Raw genomic sequence first — 23,499 nt, 5'->3', positions numbered from 1 at the left:
GGCCCCAGCCTAGTGTGGCCAGCCACAGGCCAAGCTGGGCCCTCAGGGGTGATGGGAAGGGACAGCAGTCCTGCACTGGGCCACAGAGGGGCTGCAGCTTCCTTCTCTGACAGCAGCATCAGGGCTCGGTGGCCAAGAGGATGTGTCACAGCTGGTGGCCTTGGACTGGGTGAAAATTTATCCCCAGAGTTGCAGGCCTAGCCGCTCCTTGGCATGTGGGATCTTCCTGGACCGGGGCACGAACCCGTGTCCCCTGCATCGGCAGGCGGACTCCCAACCACTGTGCCACCAGGGAAGCCCCCCAGAGCTGCTTTTATTGCTGAAAATTGAGTGTTATCTCTCGAGTATTTAAAGCCTAAGCAGGTTTTTTTTTTGTTCCCACTCACAATCTATCTGAATCAGAACTGCTACACACAGCTTGAGATTTAAAAATAAAGGTGAATCAGAAGATGTTTTAAAAGTCAGTTCGCAACATCTGTTGGTAAAGGTGGATATTTTGCATAAGAGCCAACATTAAAAGTGTAGATAGAGGTTTTGCCTCCCAAGACATTGGGTATGCATGGCATTAAAGTATCCTCCTCAATATCAACTTCTGAGACATTTCATTTCCATAAACAAACACTGAGCACCCAGCTGAGGTTTCCTTTAACAATATGTCTTTTAGATATATTTCTCATTAAGCTCCTTCCCATAACAGTATATCTTGGAGAGTTCCACATTGAGAGAGGGTGGTGGGGCAGGGGGGAGAGAGAGAGAGAGAGAGAAAGGGAAAGGGAGAGAGAGAGACGGTGGGGGGGAGGGGGGAAGAGAGAGAAAGGGGGGGAGAGGGGGGGAGAGGGGGGGAGAGAGAGGGAGGGAGAGAGAGGAGGGGGGAGAGAGAAAGAGAGGAGAGAGAGAAGGAAGGAAGAAAAAGGAAAAGAAAGAAAAAGAAGGAAAGGAAGGAAGAAAGGGAAGGAAGGAGAAAGAAAGGTGGGCAGCTCTGGGCAGCTCTTTTATAGCTATAGGCATAATTCATGATTTCATGATATAGATGAGACATATTTTTAAATTTTCATTAAAAATGCATGAAATTAAAATGTAACACCAAGGTACTAACATAGGACTACAAGGCTTTTGAGGTACACGGAACAAAGTAGAGAGACCAGCAATTGTATGTGTTGATTAATATGAGTAGAGTACATATTCTTTCTCTAAATTCACTTAGAAATAGAAATGAAAACTGAAATGAAGAAATGAAGAACAGCAATCCTTAATTGCTGTTAAGCCTATTTGAGGGTCTTTGTAGCTATAGCAGAATTAGATGTTTGAAAGATTTGAGTGATTCCTTTTTTCTAGAACTCACAGAGACTGACACGGGATAGGCAGGGATGCTTCCGTTTCTCTGAATCTTTAGAAAGCCTTCTGGACAGGTGGAGCAGTCTAAGCGTGTTTAAACACAACATAAGTAGAAAGCAGAAGACAGCTGGGGTTCACGCTGCAGGCCGCGTTGATCGGGGCTGGCTCAGAGCTCTGGCCCGGGCACCAGTTAGCTCCCATTGCTCGAGGCCCCTGAACTGAGCGCTGGGTTGCACCCTGGAGACCAGTGCCTGCCCAGTGGCCAGCTCAGGCTTGACACTTCATCAGAGCGTCTGGTCAGGCCTTCCGGGCCTGTGAAGCCCTACAGCCAGCTGAGAGTGGCGTTGATGAGAAGGTATCCCCAGGACAGCTCCTCCCCGGGCTGCAGAGCCCCTCACGGAGGGGTGGCCTGAGGCCTGGCTTCTGGAGAACTCAGTAGTAAAGGCAATATTTTGGGGGTCCTGCTTCCCTCGGGGAGGGCCACCCCACAAGCATCTATCAATCTAACCCTCCGAGGGAGGTCCTATTACTCCTAATTCAATGAGGAAACAGTCTCATCAGGGTGAAGTCACTTTTCAAAGGAAGAGTCAAAGTGCAGATTCTAACCCAAGTTTAAATGACATCAGTGAAACTTACAGCACATGGACTGTGACACACCGTGTCAGAGGCTTTCCTACACTCATTTAATCCTCCCAATAACCCTACAATATACCATATTTGCTGGCGAGTATCAGTGAGTACTAAAATATAGTGGGATTACAACAGCTATAAATTTAAATCTAAATGGTTAGGAGAATATTCCAACTCTGCTTCTGACCAAAAACTGGTTACAGTTTTTGTTAAGAAAAAACTACTTACATGAATAATTTTACAAACGCATTTTTGCAGTGATGTTATATTATACTCAGCCACTAGGGGGCAGCATCAAATATAATTGTTAGACTTCGTGACCCAGTCTTCCATTTGTAAAGGAGGTAGGTATTTCGGGAAATGTTTTAATAGGGTGACCAGCTGTCCTGGTTTGCCTGGGACTGAGGAGTTTCCCAGGATGTGGGAGTTTCAGTGCTAAAAGTGGGCAAGTTCCAGGCAAACAGGGACAAGTTGGCTACCCTAGTGTTACATGAGACACGCATTAGGTGGTACTGTCATTTCCACTTTTATAGAAAAAGGGAGGTGGGATGGAGTGAATTCTCTGAAGTTTCACATAGCTAGCTGTATGCAGCAGAGCTGAGGCTCAAAGCTGTCGTCCATTAACCCAAAGGCCCATGTCCTTAAGCAGAATATGATTATGCATCTCTGAACCATCCAGGACTGTTTGGTCACATGCAACAGAAAACTGTCTACAGTGATTAAGCAAATAAAGCCTTCAGTGGCTTTATTTCTCCAGTGGCTCCACCATGTCATCAGGAACCCAGGCTGCTATCTACATCTTACTGGCCAGAATGGGGTCCCGTAAGCCACTGCCACTGCAGAAAAGTCTAGGAAAGGGAGTATTTTTATTGGGTACATTGCTGTCTCAAGCAAATCAGGCCTTCTTAATAAGGAAGAAGGGGAAAAGTGGATACTGGTTAGAGAACCAGCAGTGACTGTCACATTCTCCAAAGCCACCCCTTAGAACTGAAGTGTGGCGGATGCTATACCCTCCCCAGATTCCCCACTTCAGGACTTCTTTCCCTAGTGGCTGGGAGTGTGCAGGCTGGCAGTGCCTCTTTCCCAGGCAGCCACACCCACTGACTGGGCAGGGCAGGGATTGAAAGACCTGGGGACAACCCTGAAGGGCCATCCCAGCTTTGGTGCTCCCCACGGGGTTTGTTGAGGCCTTGGGACTGCACTGCAGCCCATTTCTTCTGCCCTGTCCTGCTTCCTTGCCCTCCTTCACAGTGTCGACCCCAAGAACACTCCCCAGTAAACTTCCTACATCTACATCTGTCTCAGAGTCTGCTTCCTGGGAACTGAGCTGCAGTGGAAGGTAAGCAAATCCTAGGGACTAAGGCCTCTGCTAGTCTGGGCAGTAAAGCTGGAGTCATTTATCTGAAAGAGACAATGTAGCTATTGATCACAAATTTCTTCTATCGCTGCCTATGAGAGGCTTATCATGTCATTGCGGAAGCTAAGTAAGCACACGTGAAGCGACAGGAGACACAGAGGGCTGTTACAGTAAAACTCACCATTTATTGAGCACATATTAGGGGCTGGACACTAGGCCAAGCACTCAACTGACAGAGTCTCTGTCTCAGAGTATGAGTAGGCATCTATGATCTCCGTTTTACAGGAAAGGAACAGAGGCTCAGAGGCAGACACCTGCCTAGGATGGCGTAGCCACTAGTGAGTAGCAGACTCAGGACTGGGCTGGACTACAGAGCTCTCCCAGCTTCCTTAGCTCACCCCTTCCTCTACCCTCACACAAGTGAATAAGTAAAACTGGGAACTTGGGGTGTAGGCAAGAGTTTACCCAACCCCAGGGAATGATCGCTGTTCCAGGTGTTCATGTTTCTAGCAGTTTCTAATGCAGCATTTCAAAGAAATTAGGATCATCTTATAATGGTTATCTTAGCCTGGGTTCCTTTGAAAAGCAGAGTCTGAGAAGAAAACCTTAAGTGTAGGTATTCAATAGGAAATGTGGTCCCCAGGAGCAAAGGTGAAGGACAGAGAGGGGGAAAAGGGAGGGGAAAGCCAGCGCGAGGATGCACACTGAGCTGACCATGGTGATAGGCCATCCAGCCGAGGGACCTCCCAGAAGCCCTGTGAAATGCACCTCCTCACTGGTCACCTGGGGGAAGGGGGGGTACATTTATCCCTCAGCTCTGTCCACAGCTGCCTCCCCCTCGCTTCTGGGTGGAACATGCATGAGTGGGGCCACCTGAGCATCTGAGAAGCCCTCGGGCAGGAAGCAAGAGGAGGAGATGCTGCAGATCAAAGCCTGCAGGGCCTGGTGGTCACACAGTGGCTGGGAAAGACACGAGGCCGAGAGGATCGGAACTGGAGCAGGCGCTGCACAGGGTGAGACAAGCCAACGTCCGCTGAGCGCTTTAACGTGCGAGGCGCTGTGCTGTGTTTCACAAGCATAACCTTGTTTCATCCTCACAGCAACCCTGTGGCTTAGAAATCATCGTGCTCATCTCTCATTTGTAAGAGGAGGAAAGAAACAGAGAAGAGGTCATTTGCCAAAGCCTCATAGGCAGGAAGTGACAGAACCGGGAGTCAAACCAGCCTGACCCCTGAGCCCTCGCTCAGGATCACTGTACCATTATATTAAACATGCCTCCTGGAGCCCCACGTGAAGTATGTGTGAGCGCTTACTAATATGAACTAAATACCTACTCAGTATTTCTGCCATATATGGATTGTACCTTTGTGTCAGTGCAAATCAAATCATGCCACTCCTTGTTAAAAACCCTCCACTGCCTTGTAGAGAAAATCCAAGCTCCCTAAGGTGACTCACCAGGCCCTTCATGGTCTGCCTCCCACTTAGCACTTCAGCTTTATTACTTGCAATAGTACATGACTGAAGGGCTTGTCCACAGAGGGTAGTTGTGATGTGTTTTTTTGCACACCTGGGAGAGAGAAAAAGGGTCTTTGTATCACCATGTGGGATGTCAGGTTTGCAGAGTCTCTGAAAGGCACAGTCCTGTCCAGAGCCACCCCCAGCAACTCTCCCTCAGGACCTAGCAACCCCCAGTCCTTCACCGTCCTCCCCTTCCCCGCCTGTGTCCCCTTCCCCAGATCCCAGAAAAGGAAAGCACTTTGGAACCACACAGACCGAGTTCAAACCCAGTTCTGTATCACTTCCCAGCTATGAGGGCTCAGGCAAGGTATCTAGTCTCTCTAGGCCTCAGGTGCCTCACCTGTAAACCAGGATGGCATCTCCCACGAGAGAGTGCAGGTAAAGCCCCGCACACGTGGGTCACCTCCACAATGGAGCCTCCATTACTGCCCCCACTTACGCTTCCTTTTAACTGTGCAGAGTCACCGAAACCAGCTAGAACCAGAATATTGTCCCTGCCCATTTTTTAAAGCCAGGAAGCCCACCTGGAGGCACAGCATCACGCTCTACGCATAACTGGGAGATAACAACTCCCTGAGCTCATGCACTTCTCTTTGGGAGAGGAAAGAACTTGAATCTTCTGAGTCCTGCCTTTGTGACAGTGTCGTACTTGGCACCTTATATAAACATCTCCATTATTTCTCAAGGGAAAGGAAGCTCACTGCTCGTCCTTTCCTCATGTTTCTGTCATCATCTATGTCTAACCTCCAGCCTCCTGCTTTAGTTAGAGTGGCTGTCCGTTGCAGAAGCAGCAGCTGAGCACAGCGTTCAGCAAAGGAATGGCAGTCTGGAGGCTTTAGGCCATTGGTCTGGCCCCTCCATGGCCCCTCGAGGCACTGAAGGAGAAGCAGCCCGGGAAGTGACGTGCACCTCGACAGAAGACAGATCCTGCCCTGGGTGGCTCCGCCGTAGGAAGCTGCACCCGTCCCTGCTCCTGGGGCCCACCAGTGAGGCACTCCTTCTCCATCCTCCCTCCTCCCCAGTGCTCAGGAACGGCAAGTCCTTTTCCTGGTGGGCAGCTGGCTGTTTCCTCCCAGCATAGAGCCAAGTGTGTCTTGGCTAGGCACTCCCCACATATTCAGGAGCCTTTCTTCAGAAGCTGGCCAGAGACGGGGGCTTCCACAAATGGTCAGGGGCACCCTGTGCCCGTGAAGGGGCGCCACAACGCCCTCTAGTGGCAACTCCTTCTGGCCCTGTTCTGCAGTTTTCCCTCTTTCCCAGCAAACTGAAGCTCCCTCTGGTGGCCTAGGAGTCAACTCTTCTCTCCACCTGTGTCCACAGTCTTCAAGATGTAAGTAGAGACACACTGTCTCCATATGGTCTCACCCCAACTGCCCTTTTGTCTAACTGATGAACCAGCTGTTTAGCAGTCTCATAACTGGCTCCCTGATGGACAACTGTCCATCTGAAAAATTAATCCTGACTGGCTGGTTGGCTGATTAAGTTTCTAAATCACAAATCATTTGATTGACCTACAGTCTAACTGACCTACTAAGCCTAAATAACACCACCTGATAAGCTTTTTTTTTTTTTTTTTTTTTAGGTCACACAGCTTGTGGGATCTTAGTTCCCGGACCAGGGATCAAACCCGGGCCCCCTGCAGTGGAAGCACAGAGTCCTAACCACTGGACCACCAGAGAATTCCCTACACCTGATAAGCTTGAACTGCCTGCCTGGATGACTCACCCACTAACCAGCAGAGGACTGGCAAGACTGACAGCCTGGCTCTAACTAGGGCTAACACTTGGTTGGGAGGAGAGGCTGCCCCTTCCTCATACCTTGATTCCTCTTTGGGCTTGGGGGCCTACTCTTCTCCCTTCCAGAGCCACCTGAAGACTGCAGAGGGGGCAACCAGGAAACTGACCTTCTGATCTACCTCTAGTGAGGTTCTTAACCAGGGCTCCACAGATGGGTTTCAATTCTGTTTTCCAAATAGCATGGCTATAAAGATGTGTGCTATCTTGGAAGAGGGTTCACAGCTTTCACAGGATTCTCTAAAGAATCCAGCATACACAGATATCTTCAGAACTACTGCTCGGGGAAGGTCCTCAGCAAACACATTTAGATAGGCAAAGCCCTTACCTAAATTAAAGCCCCATTTCTCTCTCACATCGGGTCAGGGTGGCAAGAAGGTAACTAGGAAGACTGGGAGAGTCATAGTGGACATGGATGTAGTAGGGTGGAAGAATAAAGGCTGAGCTGTGATGCTGGGCACCCTTCGCTCTGGGCAGAGACTCTTTGAGCTGAGACAAAGGATACATTTACTAGGGCCTTTGTCTGGGGTAGGGAGTATGTGGGACCGTGTGATTACGAGCTATGTGGCTGTGTGTATTTACACACCAGTGTGCTCACAAGGGTGGGCCTAACAGAGCCGTGTTGCTATGTGCGTGAATATCCTTTGGGTCAGTGTACATCTGAATAGTTTTGTGACTATCTACACATGTGTGCTCACTTGTGGACCCCCTCAAGTCTTTAAGGGAGGTTGAAACATTCTGGTAAGAATTTCACTAAGTGAGAATATCTACAGACATGCCAGCAGCCCACACCAGAAATCTGGGAATCCTCTACTCCTCCCCATCCTTGAACCCCCGTCATCCCCTCAGTCCACTGTCACCATTGGCTCCCATCACCTCTCCCTGGACTACTATTCGGTCTTCAATGCCCTCCCCTCGCCACTCCTTCGAACCGCAGCCACAGTGACCTTAAAAAATGAAGTTAGGATGGCAGTGCGCCCCACCCGAAACCGACAACAGATTTACACTGTCGGGGGATAACGCTCATCTCCTCCGTGTGACTCGAGGGTCCCTGCATGGCCGTAGCCCTGCTCACTGGGAACTCTGCGCTCTCAGGCCCCGGGCTTTAGATGCGTCGCCCCTGGGCCTGGTCCTATGGCACACCCCGAGCTTTGGCCCTTAGGCCCTGCTCCTAACCCTCACATCACGGAGATTATCACTTGCTGCTGCAACTGCCCAGTTACAATTGGCAACTGTAATTGACAGAGAACCCAAGTCTGTCTGTCACGTCCCACCTCGGGACCCCTACCCACAGGACAAAGCCTAAGCCGCCGTAGGTCAGAAGCCCACTACGCACAAGTGCACACGTCTCTCTCCCGCGCCGCGAAGCATTGGAAGCTGGGACGTGCAGACGGAAATGCGCGTGCGCATAAGCACCAACAGGAACTACGACCCCCAGAATCCTCCTGACCAACACTCCATTTCCCACAAAGCCTCGCGGGGCCCACCCCGGAACTGCGCTCTTTTCCTGAAAGCGGAAGTTAGGGTGAGTCCGGCAGTGGAGTGGGTTTCGGCGGGAGTAGAACGGTGCGAGATTTTGAGTATTGTCTACCTCCAGGGGTCGTTCGTGAGTCAGAGAAACCGGGACTTCAGAAGGAAAGGACCTGGCGAGATCCCTCAGTGCATTGTTCGTTCCCTCTGGCGCGCATGGTCAGGCCCGCTGCAGCCTTGCGCTCTGCCCGCTGCGGCTTTGTCGCCCTCCCGCCGCTGCGTGCTCTCTTCCCACCTCTGGACGTCTCTGGGGTTAGAGGCCGAAGGCTAGATGGTCTCAGGTACCCCTTATTCCCAATCCTGCATTGCCTGTCTTCCACTGGGAAGAAGTGAAGACCTTGGCCGTAAGGGCATAACCCACAGGGCTCCCCCTGTGGGTCCCACAGCTCTTTTGCTTCCTCCAGCAGTAGCTGCAGGAGTCGAAGCTGTGGGCAGTGGGGACAGGTGTGGACAGTAGCGGGGGTGGGGGTGGGGTGGAAATTTGTGGTTCCTGACCTGCTGTCCCGGTTCCCAAGAGGATAACTTTCCTGTGGCCCCAGCCTTATGGCTATATAGGGTCCGTCCAGCACATGTCCTTAATTGCTTGGATTCTGGAGAAAGTCAGCCTCCTTCTTCAGACCCTCCAGTCCCAGCCTCATCCCTCAGACCCCAGCAACGCCTGTCTGGGCCCCACTGCCGATTTCACCTTTTCGCATTTTCGAAAGTGTGACTGGAGCTAGACTGTCTGCTGCCAGGGTGGCACAGTCACATGGCTGTTGGCAGGAGACTCAGTTTGTCACCATGTGGACCTTTCCATAGGGCTTTGAGTATCCTCGCAACATGGCAGCTAGCTTCCCCCAGAGCAAGTGATCCAAGAGAGAGGGAGCAAGACAGACGCATTGATGTCTTTTATGATCTACCCTTGTAAGTCACACTCTGTAATTTCTACCACATTCTGTTCATTAGGAGTGAGTCATGTGTAGAGCCCATACTCAAGAAGAGGGAAATTAATCTCCACCTCCTAAAGGGAGGAGGACCAAAGAATACGTGGACATATTTTAATAGCACCACATTTAGTGAACCAATATTTTCCAAATGTCCAATGCATGATGTTACAAAACCATGATGCATGGGTAAAAAAAATCTATTTCAATTGCAAGATAGCCCAGCTGGTTTTTAATGTAACAGAGTATGAAAAGTTCATTGATGTAGCTACTAAGCTTTAAGAAGCTATCATTTGTTGAGTTTTGGTATAGTATCAAATAAGAATATTCAAAATTATCTGAAAAGGTTATTAAAATACTACCTTCATTTCCAACTACTTATCTCTGTGAGGCCAAATTTTCTTCATATACTTCACCCAAAACAATATTAGAACAGACTGGAATGCAGAAGCAAGTATGAGAATCCAGCTGTCTTCTATTAGGCCAGACAGATTTGCAAAAATGTAAAACAGTGCAGCCCTTCTCAGTAATTAATTTTTATTTTTTTCTTAAAAAGTGAGTGTGTGTGTGTGTTTGCATTAACAAGTACTGGATTTATTATTGTAATTTTTAAATGACTTAAATATTTTAAAATCTTCTCAGTTTCAATTTCTAATACGGTCATTACTGATAGATGTAATCCATATAAACAGGGGACTTCCCTGGTGGTCCAGTGGTTAAGACTTGCCTTCCAATGCAGAGGGTGCGGGTTTGATCCCTGGTCAGGGAGCTAAGATACCACATGCCTTGCAGCCAAAAAACAAAACATAAAACAGAAGCAGTATTGTAACAAATTCAATAAAGACTTTAAAAATGGTCCACATCAAAAAAATCTTTTAAAAAATCCTTATAAACCAAAGCCTTTTGGCATCCTCAATAATTTTTAGAGTGTAAAGGGGCTCTGAGACCAAAAAGTTTGAAAACGACTGTCTAAGCAATCACAGTGGTCCTGGTCACCCTTGAAATGACATGTTTAAGTATGGGCATGCGGTGCAGTTCTGGCCGATGACACATGAAGTGAGGTGTAGGCATTGTGTTCAGTTTTCAGTTCAGGGTATTAAATGGAAACATACATAGGGTCTTCAAAGGGATTGGTAATATTCTGTTTCTTATGGTAGATGATTGATATGTGATATTTATTCACCTTCTTTATCTCTTACATATTAAATTATTTTGTATGTGAAATATTTTATAACCAAAAAATTAAAAGAACACATGTAAGAGAAGATTCCTCTTCCTCTGTGTAAGCATTGTGTCTGTTTTGCAGCATATTCATCTGGTATATTGGGCCCAGTATGCACTGTTGGGCTCTGAAGAATTTCGTGTGTGTTTCATGGCTCTCTGAACCTGTATCAACAACATATTTGTGATATTTGACTTGTAACCTGAGAGTCCCCAGACCTCTCGCCACATACGCAATCTCACCACATTCACAAGGCTGTCAGTTCAAGTTGTACAAAGTCCCTCATAAAAAGACCTTCCCTGCTCTGGTTTAGTCTCTTCTCCCTTAAGGTCAAGCAGGATACCAAGGTCTGTCATGCATCACATCTTTGCCAAGTTCTCTCACCTAAGGCCCTTACAAGAGTAGATATCAACTGGGCTTGTCAGCTCACCAGTTCTGCAAACTACCACACACTGAATCCACTTTAGACCCCTTTTAGAATTTGTATGAGCACCTTCTAAATGGAACCCACAACAGGTACAAAGGCAGGCTCACTACACCGTTGTTGAGTGAGTGGACCCTCTCCCAGTGTGGTCACCCATGTGGTTCCAGCAACCCGCAGTCACACTGAAGGACCTAGAGCTATGAAACCATGGTTTCTGGGTTTCTCCTACCCCTCCTCTTAATGTAACTTTCTCAGAAATTCATGAATCAAGTAGTAAATTAGAGAAGTAAACAATCCAATTAGGTTTGAGTGGATACCTGAACGAAATCTGGGCTTGGCTATCATGGGTGAAGGGGGAATGCCTATTGGCCAGGTACAAAACATGTCTGCTACAATTGTCTACATATATATGTATATTTTAAATCTTTCTACAATAAAGTGTATTGCTGTGTGACTAAAAAAGAAAATGAATAAAGGTAATGAATATGAAGGGGAAATAGCCAAATAAAACAAAGAAATGCAGCCACATTTTGAGGTATTGAGACAGATGTGCTTAGAGGAAGCAGACCCATTTGCTGAAACCCAATTTACTGATCAATGCACCATATTTACTTGCTGCTTTTGCCTGTTTATACAATTTACAGCAATTCATACTGGATGGAATTTTTTTGTTTGTTTTTTTGTGTGTGTGGTACGCGGGCCTCTCACTGCTGTGGCCTCTCCCGTTGTGGAGCACAGGCTCTGGACGCGCAGGCTCAGCGGCCATGGCTCACGGGCCCAGCCGCTCCACGGCATGTGGGATCTTCCCGGACCGGGGCACGAACCTGCGTCCCCTGCATCGGCAGGCGGACTCTCAGCCACTGCGCCACCAGGGAAGCCCTGGATGGAATTTTTAAAACAACCTTTGAACATTTCTAAGGTTTTGGAATACTGGCCAAAATCTAAGTAGGCCGGTATTCCATTATATCTGCATAACAGCACTTTAAGGGCTCTTCAGTCTGTCACAGCCTGGTTAGAAGAGAAGAGATGTCTAGGAGAAAATATTCATGAGACATATAAAAGATAAAAGCCATAGCCCACATATGTAAATCAATAAGAAAAAGGCAACCTAGTTAAAAAATGGACAAAGAATATAAACAGGCAATTCACAGATTCAGAAATACAGTTGACTGAAATACATTTGACAAGGTTTTCAACATTAGTAGTAGAAAATACAAGATAAATACAATCTATGACAGCAGGAATATGCTTAATTTTACAACATATTATCAGTTAAAAAGAGTAATAGGGTTGGTGAAGGTGTTTCTGACATCAAGAATTTTCATAGAGTTCAATGTTGATGTGAGTGAAAATTGGTACAGAATTTTTGGTAGGCAATTTGGCTGTAATCAAAACAGTATGGTACTGGCACAAAAACAGAAATATAGATCAATGGAACAGGATTGAAAGCCCAGAAATAAACTCACGCAGCTATGGTCAATTAATATACATCAAAGGAGGCAAGACTATACAGTGGAGGAAAGACAATCTCTTCAATAAATGGTGCTGGGAAAACTGGACAGCTGCATGTAAAAAAGATGAAATTAGAACATTCTTTAACACCATACACAAACTCAAAATTGATTAAAGACCCTAATGTAAGACTGGATACTATAAAACTCTTAGAGAAAACATAGGCAGAACACTCTGATATAAATTGTAGCAATAACTTTTTTGAGCCCTCTCCTAGAGTAATGGAAATAAAAACAAAAATAAACAAGTGGGTCCTGATTAAACTCAAAATCTTTTGCACAGCAAAGGAAACCATAAACAAAATGAAAAAACAACCCACAGAATGGGAGAAAATATTTTCAAATGATGCGACCGACAAGGGATTAGTCTCCAAAATTTACAAACAGCTCATGTGGCTCAATATCAAAAAAAACAAACAAACAACCCAATCAAAAAATGGGCAGAAGACCTAAATAGACATTTCTCCAAAGAAGACATACAGATGGCAAAGAGGCACATGAAAAGATGCTCAATATTGCTAATCATTAGAGATATGCAAATCAAAACTACAGTGGGATATCACCTCACACCAGTCAGAATGGACATCATCAAAAAATCTATAAACAATAAAGGCTGGAGAGGGTGTGGAGAAAAGGGAACCCTCTTGCATTGTTGGTGGGAATGTAAATTGGTACAACCGCTGTGGAGAACAGTATGGAGGTTCCTTAAAAAACTAAAAATAGAGCTACCATATGATGCAACAATCCCATTCCTGGGCATATATCTGGAGAAAAACATGGTTCAAAAGGATACATGCACCCCAGTGTTTGTGGCAGCACTGTTTACAATAGCAGAGACATGGAAGCAACCTAAATATCCATTGACAGATGAATGGATAAAGAAGATGTGGTACATATACACAATGGAATATTACTCAGCCATTAAAAAGAGTTAAATAATACTATTTGCAGCAACATGGATGGACCTGGAGATTATCATACTAAGTGAAGTAAGTCAGACAGAGAAAGACAAATATCATATGATATCGCTTATATGTGGAATCTAAAAAAGAAAATGATACAAATGAACTTATGAAACAGAAAGAGACTCAGAGAACGAACTTATGGTTACTAGGGGAAAGGATGGGGGAGAGGGATAGTTAGGGAGTTTGGCACTGACATGTACACACTGCTATGTTTAAAATAGATAGCCAACAGGGACCAACTGTATAGCACAGGGAGCTCTGCTCAATATTCTGTAATAACCTAAATGGGAAAAGAATTTGAAAAAGAATAGATACGTGTATATGTATAACTGAATCACTTTGCTGTACACCTGAAACTAACACAACATTGTTAATCAACTATACTCCAGTATAAAATAAAAATTTTTAAAATAATTTTAAAAATCACCATTAAAACACTTGTGTTTCCTTTGAGGTAGTAGGGGGAGCTAGGACAGAGTGGGTGAGGCTAAGGAATGACATAGTGGGAGGGGCTAAAGGACTGGAGTGTAAGGGGAGGGATCTGTGGGACTGGGAGTGATTTGGCCAGACTGGGATTGATGGGTGAGGGGGAAAGGGTCGAGGGTTTGGAGGAACCAAAAGGTGCTTGAAGGGACTGGGGGAAGTGAGAACAAATGGCAGTGGGAGGACTGAAACAACTGTATTAGTATTAGAAACAACTGGAGAAACTTTAGTTTCTTCAGGGGAACGGCTGAAACTGGCAGGGACTAGGAAGGTAAAATGGAAGCAACTGGCTTTCAGTGAATTGACCCAGAGCCACTGGCAAACAGGACCTGTTAACACTGAGCAAGGCTCCTGTGGAAGAAGGAGGTTTGACGCAAACAGGAAACACTAATTTTCAGAATTCTACCAACTGTGCCTTGCAGAGTTCTTTTACTTCCTCTTGTCTTGGCTCTGTTATTACATTGTAGTTTGCCTCTAAATCAGCTGAGATCTTTGAAGACTCCTTTGTCTGACCGTCAAAGGTGTGACTCTTTCCCATGTGATCCTAGGTACAAAATAGACATTTCAGCTGCAGAAACTTCCTCTGTCACTCTTAAAACTTGGGAAGTTGCTTTAGATCCTGGGAGGGCATGAATGAAGGCTCCCTCTGCAATTGAGTGTAGGTATGCATAAGGACGTGCAGATCTCTTTCTCTTCTCTCTTGGTTTGAGTCATGCATCCTTTTAACAAGTAGAGGGCCCTATGGTCACTGGCTTTCTCTGTGGTTCATGCTATTTTCCACACAGTGAATCACAGGACAACCAAACAGCAAGAATCTTCAGGGGGTGGAGGCGTGGGGTTATGGGCTGAATCATATCCTCCCAAATTTCATATGTTAAAACCCTAACACCTGTTACTTTATAATGTGACTATATTTGGAGATGGGGCCTTTAAAAAGGCGATTAAGTTAAATGAGCCCATTAGAGTGGTTCCTAATCCAATCTGACGGGTTTTATTATATAAGAAGAGTGAATTTGGACACACAAAAGACACACCAGGGATGTGGACACACAGAGCAAAGGACACAGCAAGAAGCTACCCATCTGGAGGCCTGAGTATAGATGGTCCTGAGCCTAAAGATGTGGATAGTGATATGGCCTTGCGAGGCTGAGAGAATGACAAAAGGGGGAGACAACCTCAGACTAGGGAAAGGATGAGGGAGTAGGTGACAGCTTGTTCTGCTAGAAGGTTCTTTGAACCCTGGTATTCCAGAGAAACTAGCCAAACTCAGCAGACTCAAGGTTTTTGGGGTTTTTTTCTTTTTTATTAAAGTAAAGTTGAATTACAATGTTGTGTTAATTACTGCTGTACAGCAAAGTGACTCAGTTATACATATATACACATTCTTTTTCATATTCTTTTCCATTATGTTTATCACAGGATATTCAATCTAGTTTCCTGTGCCACACAGTAGGACCTTGTTGCTTATCCATTCTATATATACCAGTTTGCATCTGCTAATCCCAAACTCCCACTGCTACCCTCTCCCACCCACCTCCCCTTTGGCAACCACCAGTCTATTCTCTATGTTCCTGATTTTGTTTCTGTTTCATAGGTAGGTTCACATGTGTCATATTTTAGATTCCACATATAAGTGATATCATATAGTATTTTTCTTTCTGACTTACTTCACTTAGTATGATAATCTCTAGTTGCATCCATTTGCTGCAAATGGTATCATTTTGTTCTTTTTTATGGCTGAGTAATATTCCATTGTATATATGTACCACATCTTCTTTATCCATTCATCTGTTGATGGACATTTAGGTTGTTTCCATGTCTCGGCTATTGTAAACAGTGCTGCAATGAACACTGAGGTGCATGTATCCTTTCGAACCATGTTTTTATCTGGATATATGCCCAGGAGTGGGATTGCTGGATCATATGGTAATTCTATTTTTAGTTTTCTGAGGAACTTCCGTACTGTTTTCCACAGTGGCTGCACTAACTTACATTCCCACCAACAGTGTAGGAGGGTTCCCTTTTTTCCACACCATCTCCAACATTTGTTATTTGTAGACTTTTTAATGATGGCCATTCTGACTGTTGTGAAGTGGTACCTCACTGTAGTTTTGATTTGCATTTCTCTAATAATTAGTGATGTTGAGCATTTTTTCATGTGCCTCTCGGCCATCTGTATGTCTTCTTTGGAGAAATGTCTTTTTAGGTCTTCTGCCCATTTTTTGATTGGTTGTTTGTTTTTTTTGTTGCCGAGTTGTATGAGCTGTTTCTATATTTTGGAAATTAAGCCTTTGTCGGTCGCATCGTTTGCAAATATTTGGTCCCATTCTCAAGTTTCAGCATTGCCTTTTTCTTTGTATAATGCCTACCCAAATTCCAGCCAGTTGCTCATTGTGCCTCCAGCAGGCTCCTGAATTTCAAGCTTGTGCTCACTGCTATATCCTCAGCACCATCATCTAGAACAGTGGTACTCAACAAGTATTTGCTGAATGGATCAATAGATGTATGTATGGGTAGATGAGTGTGTGTATGAATCTATCTGGGTCTAAGATGCAGTACCTGCTCCTACTTCCCACAGCAATTTGTGATTCTCTTTGTGGTGGGTCCATTTCTCCTTCCACCTGCCCCCTGATGACTCTAAAAGCCCTTAGTCATTTGGCTTAAATGCCCTAGCTTTGGAGACCAGCTACTTATTAACTAAACCGTTGCACCACTCGCTCTTATAGCCTTAAATTAATTTGGGTTAATTCTTAACTGTTTCCTTTCTGTTCATGTGTCATTTAATGGTTTGCCTTTATCTGATTTTCCCCAATTTCCTGTGCATTTGTGGTTTTCTACAGGAGCTCTGTACCAGAGGCCTCATGCGGCCGCACCAAACGAGTGTGGACACCTAAGGTTTCCAGGAGGGTCCCCCTGCTGCTCTGGGTCTCATCCAATTGGTGTCCATCCAAATATTCCCAGCCAAGGTTATTTATGCTAGAGGAGGAAGCATGCCCACCCCAGAGCCAGTTCTTGGGGAAAAGAAGAATTCTTGATATAGCCTGAGCCCCCAAAGAAGAAAGATTTCTCTGCAACAGCTAAAGGTTGGTGACATACTTTTCCTCCAGCTCAGTGAAAGCTGTCCATGTTTGCTTTCTTTCCCATGCATTTCATTAGTGTGTTTTGTCCAAATGACCTTTGGAAGAAACAAGAAGGAAAAAATTTTAAATCAACAGAGTAAGCTTTATGGGGGACTGAGAGTTTATCCATCATTGATTCTCAACATCTAGCATAGTGCCAGATGGGCAGATACTTAATAAATGTTTGATGAAGGAAGGAGAGAAAGATAGGAGAGAAGGAGAGAAAAAGGAAAGGATTGGAGATTGCCATGAATGGAAAGAATGCTAATTTATTATTTAGAAATAATATGGTGATAACATAGTTGTGTTTTCAAAGCTAATTAGTTGCACTGTCACTGACACCTTGCATTTTATTGATTTTAGAATCAATAAAACAAATTAAATCACTTTACAAATTGAAGGATGTATTTATAAAGATAAAATAAATAGTAGACAACCAGAATAGCAACAACAACAAAGTGCTCTTTGGAACTTAAGCATAAACAGCACTGCTCATATTTTAAGATAAATTCAAAACTCTGTAATGTAATAGCCATTTGTTCTGTCTATGCCCAATTCTCCAAAGCAAATTAAAACAATCAAGGACTTTATTTATGGATAAATGCAAGCCAATCATGGAGGTGAGAGAATTGACTGTAACTGGTCAGTATGGTATTTAGAAAAGGTCAACTAATCAGAAACTAATCAGAAAGGTCAACTAATTTAGAAAAGGTCAACTAATCAGAAACTAATGTGCACTAAATAAATTCACAAATATCTAGACTTCCTGCTGTTGAGAGGGATTAACCACTCAAAAGTATTTGCTTATGTGTCAAGGAAAAACATCTCAGTGCAGAAAAAGAAAAAGATTATGGAAATTAGCGTTTTTTTTAGTATCAGTCTTTCATTTATTTAAGATCATACAGGCTACAAAGTTCAGGTCCAGCAAAATAACTCTAAATGACACATACATGGCAAAAGAACACACCACCGTGATGGAGGTAGAAGGGGAATAATTAAGCTATATCGTTTTTATAAAATCAAGATCTCAAAAGGGATTGTTTCTTCAGCAATTCAGATAGTGACGTATATTAAAGTTCTCAATGTTAGGAAAAGTCACTATAATTTTATATCATTTTAATTTGGGGAAAATAAAATATAACATAGGAGAAAAATCTAAAAACATTTCCAAAACAAATTCAGAGAAACATCCATTCTGATACCAGTCTTGCAAAGATTGTATTAATGAGGCATGTAATTTGTTTTGAAGGATTTGCCAGAGTGATTTAGACTATTATGATCAGCGCAACTGTATTATAAAAGAAAACTGTTGGTAATGTAGGTAGATGATGACTGGTGACTGCCAAAGAAAAAGAAAAAAAAAAATGTACTATCTTAGCTGCTGTGGGGTGTTCCCAAAGTTATAATAAGATGATTCAGGCTTTTGTGTCAATAAATTTCACCTGTGAAACTGATTAGTGCAAGAGTTCAGTGGGTCCCAAACTTCAGTCAGTGATCATTTTTGTTCTGCTTTTTTGCCACTCATACCGCCATTTAACATGTTTTTTTCCTTTAAATTAAATTATTTTTTAACTTAAATATATTTAAAAAGAAACTTAGTGGATATTACCACCTAATGTCATCTGTGATAGGCATTCTTTGGAAAACTCTTCAATAACAAAATAATAATTATTAATAATAATAATTTAAGACTATTTCAAAACTAACTCTATGAAATAGAGACATACTGGGAGAGAAGAAATTAGAATCCTTAGAACTCATGGGAAAGAGTTTGGATAAATCATATGCTCAGATTACAGTTTGCTTTTTGTGGCTTTATTTAAGAAGCAAGTTAATGTTTATATGACACTGAACTTCAAAGTCCAGGCAATAAGGAGGAAAACAGAGAGAGAGAAAAAAACAGTTGGCTTGTCACTTCTTGTTTTTCCTTACCCTGTGGCAAGGCCCCGGGGGCAGCAGCACACAGACACTGGAGAGAAGCAAAGCAGGGGGATGGGGTCTTGTCTTACCAGAGTACAGTACTTTTCAATTAAGTTATAAAAATTTATTATGCTAAGATACAAGCACTGTGTTTCCTGACTCACGTGGCACTTATTCCTGTTGGAGTTTCACTATGTCTTTAAATAATAATCTTCTTTTCTACAGTCTTGTAAAATTCTTTACCTTACCTCCTTTGTACGATGCAATCTCTGACCATGTTGTGTATCTTTACTGTGATACTCTTGGTCTATAGATGTGAGTGCTGTTATTGTAACGAAGTAGGACTTTTTCTATAAATACAGTGAAACAGCATAATTCTTTTCAAGTACTTCCTTTCTGATTCTTCCCTCTTGTGGGGGATTTTCACTTATTCTAGCCTCGTACGTAGAAATGTCAAGTCCTAGAAAAGGTCCCTTTAAAGTTGGACTCCATAGTTGACAGGTCTGTGTGCTCCTAAAAGAGTATCTGAAAGACAGGAAAGGAAGCTGAAGAGATTTTCTTCAAATGAAATGCAGGATGAGATTTCAAGAGCTAACTGTCTCGTCCCTCAAAGACAGGGAACATAACTCTGCACTCCTTAAGTGTGGGCTGCACAGCATGACTTCCTTCCAAAGAGCACAGTATGGAAGCGGGCAGGGAGTGACTTTACAGTGGAGAGCCCTGACAGACACAACCTCAGCCAGGTGACCAAGGTCAGCAGTGATAACTCATGTCGATAGCGTGCACCTTGATGTGAGGTGATGAGAAGGGCACTTTGCCTCTGTGGTCGTCCTCTCCAAAACAAATGACCCCAGTCTAATAATGAGAAAAACATCAGACACACCCAAACTGAAGGAAATTCTATAAATATCTGACCAGTCCTCAAAACTGTCAAGGTCATTAAAAAAAAAAAAAAGGTGTGAGAAACTATCATAGCCCAGACAAGCCCATGGAGACATGACAACTAAATGTAATATGGTATCCTGAATGCTTCCCTAGAACCAAAAAAGGAGATTACCTACAAACTAAGGAAATCTGAATGAAGTATGGACTTCCGTTAATAATAATGTATCAGTATTGGTTCATTTGTTATGACAAATGTACCTACCACACTAAGGTAAGGCGTTAACAGTAGGGGAAACTTGGGTGTTGGGTACATGGGAATTCTCTCTGCTATTGTATCGACTTTTCTCTAGACCTAAAACTATTCTAAAATAAAAAGTTTATTTAAAAAAATGCTAACTAACTGACAGAGAAACCACAGGTTGGAAAACTACTGAGACTCTTCCTGACTTCCAATATTTCCTGAAAATCCAAGAGAAACTTTGTAACCACATCAAGAATTAGGTGCTGCCTCTGGCGGCTGTTACCCCAAGATGAATGGGGACAGATTCTAGTTGTACAGTCTAGTGCTTGAAGTTACCTCAAGAGGGAGGAGCCAGGAAGAAAGGCAGGGATAAATCATTTAATATATACATTCATTCATTCACACACACACCCCTGTGATGAAACAGTGACACTCTCTTTCCTGGTCGACTCTCCCAGTCTCCATGGACTTCTCTGTGTCTATCCATCCTTACAGGTGGTGTTTCCCATACACTTTCATGTACCTACTGCCCTACATCTTTCTGTCCTCGGCTTCATCTACCACTTAACTTGCCATAATTCTCTCACCTGCAAATAGATCCACCTGTCTAAAACGTCCCCACATGCACAGCACGCAGTGGTGCTCAGTGACCCTCAAAACGTGCTGAGCCTGTGCTCTTTTAATCCCTCTTTTTGTGAATGATGCCACCAACCCCTCAGGCACCCCGATCAGGAGCTCACCCTGTGCTGAGCTATCCCACAAAGCCCCTCAGCTACTGAATTGTGCAGATTCTACCTCCTAAATGTTTCTCAGAGCTGAGCCCTTCTCTCCAACCTCAGAGCCTTAGCTCGGCTTCTTACCATGTCTCATCCCAGAGACAGCCTCCGTCCCCTTGCCAGACTTCCACCTCCAGCCCATCTACCCCTCACCCTGCCCACACAGGGGTGTCTCTAACACACAGACCTGACCGCACCATTCCCCTGCAGACGCCCTCCAAGATTACCTGTCACCCCTGGAATAAAGGCCAGATTCGTCAGCCCGGCACACAAGTCCCTTTGTGAATGACAAGCCTCCTCTTGTCATTCTCCCCTCATCTCATGCCATGTTCCCAAACTCACCTTCTGCTTCTACCATATGACTGGGATTCTCTTGCCCAATTTCTTTCCGTGCCCTCCTCCTACTTGGGCTTCAATATCCGACCCAAATTCTCTTTGGCAACGTTCTCTGAGACTTTAAGCCTGAGGCAGGCGCCTTAAGGTCTCCTCCTTAGTGTTCTAAGTGCCCCCCTACCAATCCAGTCCCTATTCCGCCCCCCACTCCACCCCCACTGTGCATAACTCAGGCATCGAGCTCAGTCATTAATTCAGTAATTGGCTAAAGACTAAAACTACGGCAGTGAACAGAACAGAAAACAAAACAAAAAACCCTGTCTTCCTGGAGTGTTCACTCTTTGCACACTGCCTCTGATTTTCCTTCTCCCTACGGAGATTTTGAAGGCAAGAACTGCTCTTATATGCATCTTAAATACTTAGCATAGTACGCAGCACATAATTGGTGCTCAAAAAACACAGATGAATAGTCCATGAATGGAGGCCCGTGATTTTGTTCCTCCCATCCTTCATGCCAACTCAAGGATAGGAGTTAGAGGAATGCCTTCATCGTGCCACGGAAAAACAACTTGAATGCCTCACTCCATCCCTTCCCCAATCCTCCCAATTAGTTCATTTCATTTCCCTTAGAGCAGCAGCGGTTTAGTGGCGCGTCTGCTTGTTCTTCTCTGAGGGTGTCCACTTGCCTCTGGAAGGAACAATTCCTACACAATCAGAATATCATAAATGCAGGTTGTTTTTAATTTTAAGAATCAAGCTCTAGATGAAGCACAAACAATTCTATTTCTAGAAGAGAACAAAGACGTTTTAAACTTTGTTGCCATGGAGCCATGATAGTCAGGGGGCGGAGCTTAGGGATGGGGCGGAAGAGAGCAGAAGTGGAAGGACAGGCAAAGTGGGTTAGTTTCCTCGGCTACAAAAACGGAAGTGCGGAAGTGTCGTGAAGCTGCCTTGCACCGATGTGTCAAGAACTAGAAAATTATCCTTAAACCTCTGTTGCTTCTTTTTATTGGACAGCCTGTGGTACTGTTTGAGACTTTTTTTTTTAATTAGGTGCACGCTATTATATTTGTAAATTTAGAAAACTAGTTGGATTAGCAAACCAGTGAAGGAATGGCATGCATATTGTGGAAGGGGCATGTATACTGTGTGTGTGGCATGCACAGTCACCAGGAGGGTGGTTTGTGTTCCCTCCTCGCGGGGACGGGCGTTGGGAGGTGAACGAGCCCAGTGTTGACTGCAGCCGGTGACCTCAGGGAGCCTTGGCCTTCCCGTCAGTGCTGAGTCACTGGCTGAACTAAGACTGACATGCTGTCCTGACTTTAAGGCCACCATGGTGGCCTCCCCTCGGCCCCCAGAGCCTCAGGAACAGACTCCTAGGAATTCAGCAGAGGTGCTGGGAAGTCTAGCACAACCTTCCGGAAAGCCTTCCTCCACCCGATGGGGGATGTACGGTGCCGTCCTCCTTCCTCTTTGTCCTCTTTTCTGATGATGTCATTCTCGTCCATCCTGTGGAGCTGTTGGACAGAGCACAGCCTCTGCACCTGGAGGGCCAGGATGCGTGGGGGGACACGTACCGCCTTGTCCGGGAACCCTGTGCAGGATACTCAGCTCTATACCTCATTTCCCTCCCATCTTCCCCACATCTGTGGATTCTTGATTACGCAGGGGACACAGAGGCAGAGAGAGCTGGCCAGACCAAATGTTTTACCATCAAACTGTGCCTGGTGAGGGAGCATCTTAAACCGTCATCCGCAGGGACGTTTGTAGCATCAGGGCCCTTCCCTTAGGGCAGGCCGAGTGCAGCCTGCACCTTTCCAGGACCCGTTCATCACTGTTGCTCGTGTCTGCTCCAGGAATGCCTGTGTGTGCGTGTCACGTGTGGATGTTTCACTGTGATGACCTTGGAGAGGCTTCAACATAAGGCTGTTCTTCTCTGAATTCCTTTGGCTGTGTGTCGTAAGCTGAGGCTATAAGCTGAGGCTGAGCTGGGAGAGAGTTTGGGGGTTCCCCATTCCTGGATTTGGGCAGAAAGAGGAAGGTCTGAGAAGCACAGATCTACTGGGAAACTGTTCTCACTGGCCGCTGCACAAGTGTCTGGAGATCATGTGTTCTTACTGGAGAGGATTCTTCTGGGAAGGCCTGTGAGTCAAGACCCCTGGAGTCCTCAGCTGGGTGACTTCACATGAGTCACCACGCTGCTTGATGTCTGGTGAATAAGTGGAGATAATGCATTTTGCCTTCACTGATCTCAAGGCGTGTGACTCTTTTGGGGGAGGGTCAGCAGCGGGAAATGTGTCATCGTTTCCCGTTGCTGACCGCTCTCTTTTCCTGCAGACCGTGTTAAACAGCACATCTGAGCAGCTCGACGTCTGATTCTTGCTCTTATCTTGTTTTTCTTTTTCCTAATGTTTTTTTTCTCCTAAGTTGAATCATTCACAGCTCTTCATGGCCTCTGAAGTGAGCTGAATTTTCCTGGCCTTTCATTCGAACTCTGCCTCCTTCCCATTTTCCCATTCCAAACGCCCTGTTCT

Source organism: Grampus griseus, assembly GCF_964374135.1.
Source record: "Grampus griseus genome assembly, chromosome: 5".
Taxonomy (NCBI): domain Eukaryota; kingdom Metazoa; phylum Chordata; class Mammalia; order Artiodactyla; family Delphinidae; genus Grampus; species Grampus griseus.
The sequence above is the reverse complement of the archived record's forward strand: the minus strand, read 5'-3'. Positions refer to the sequence as shown.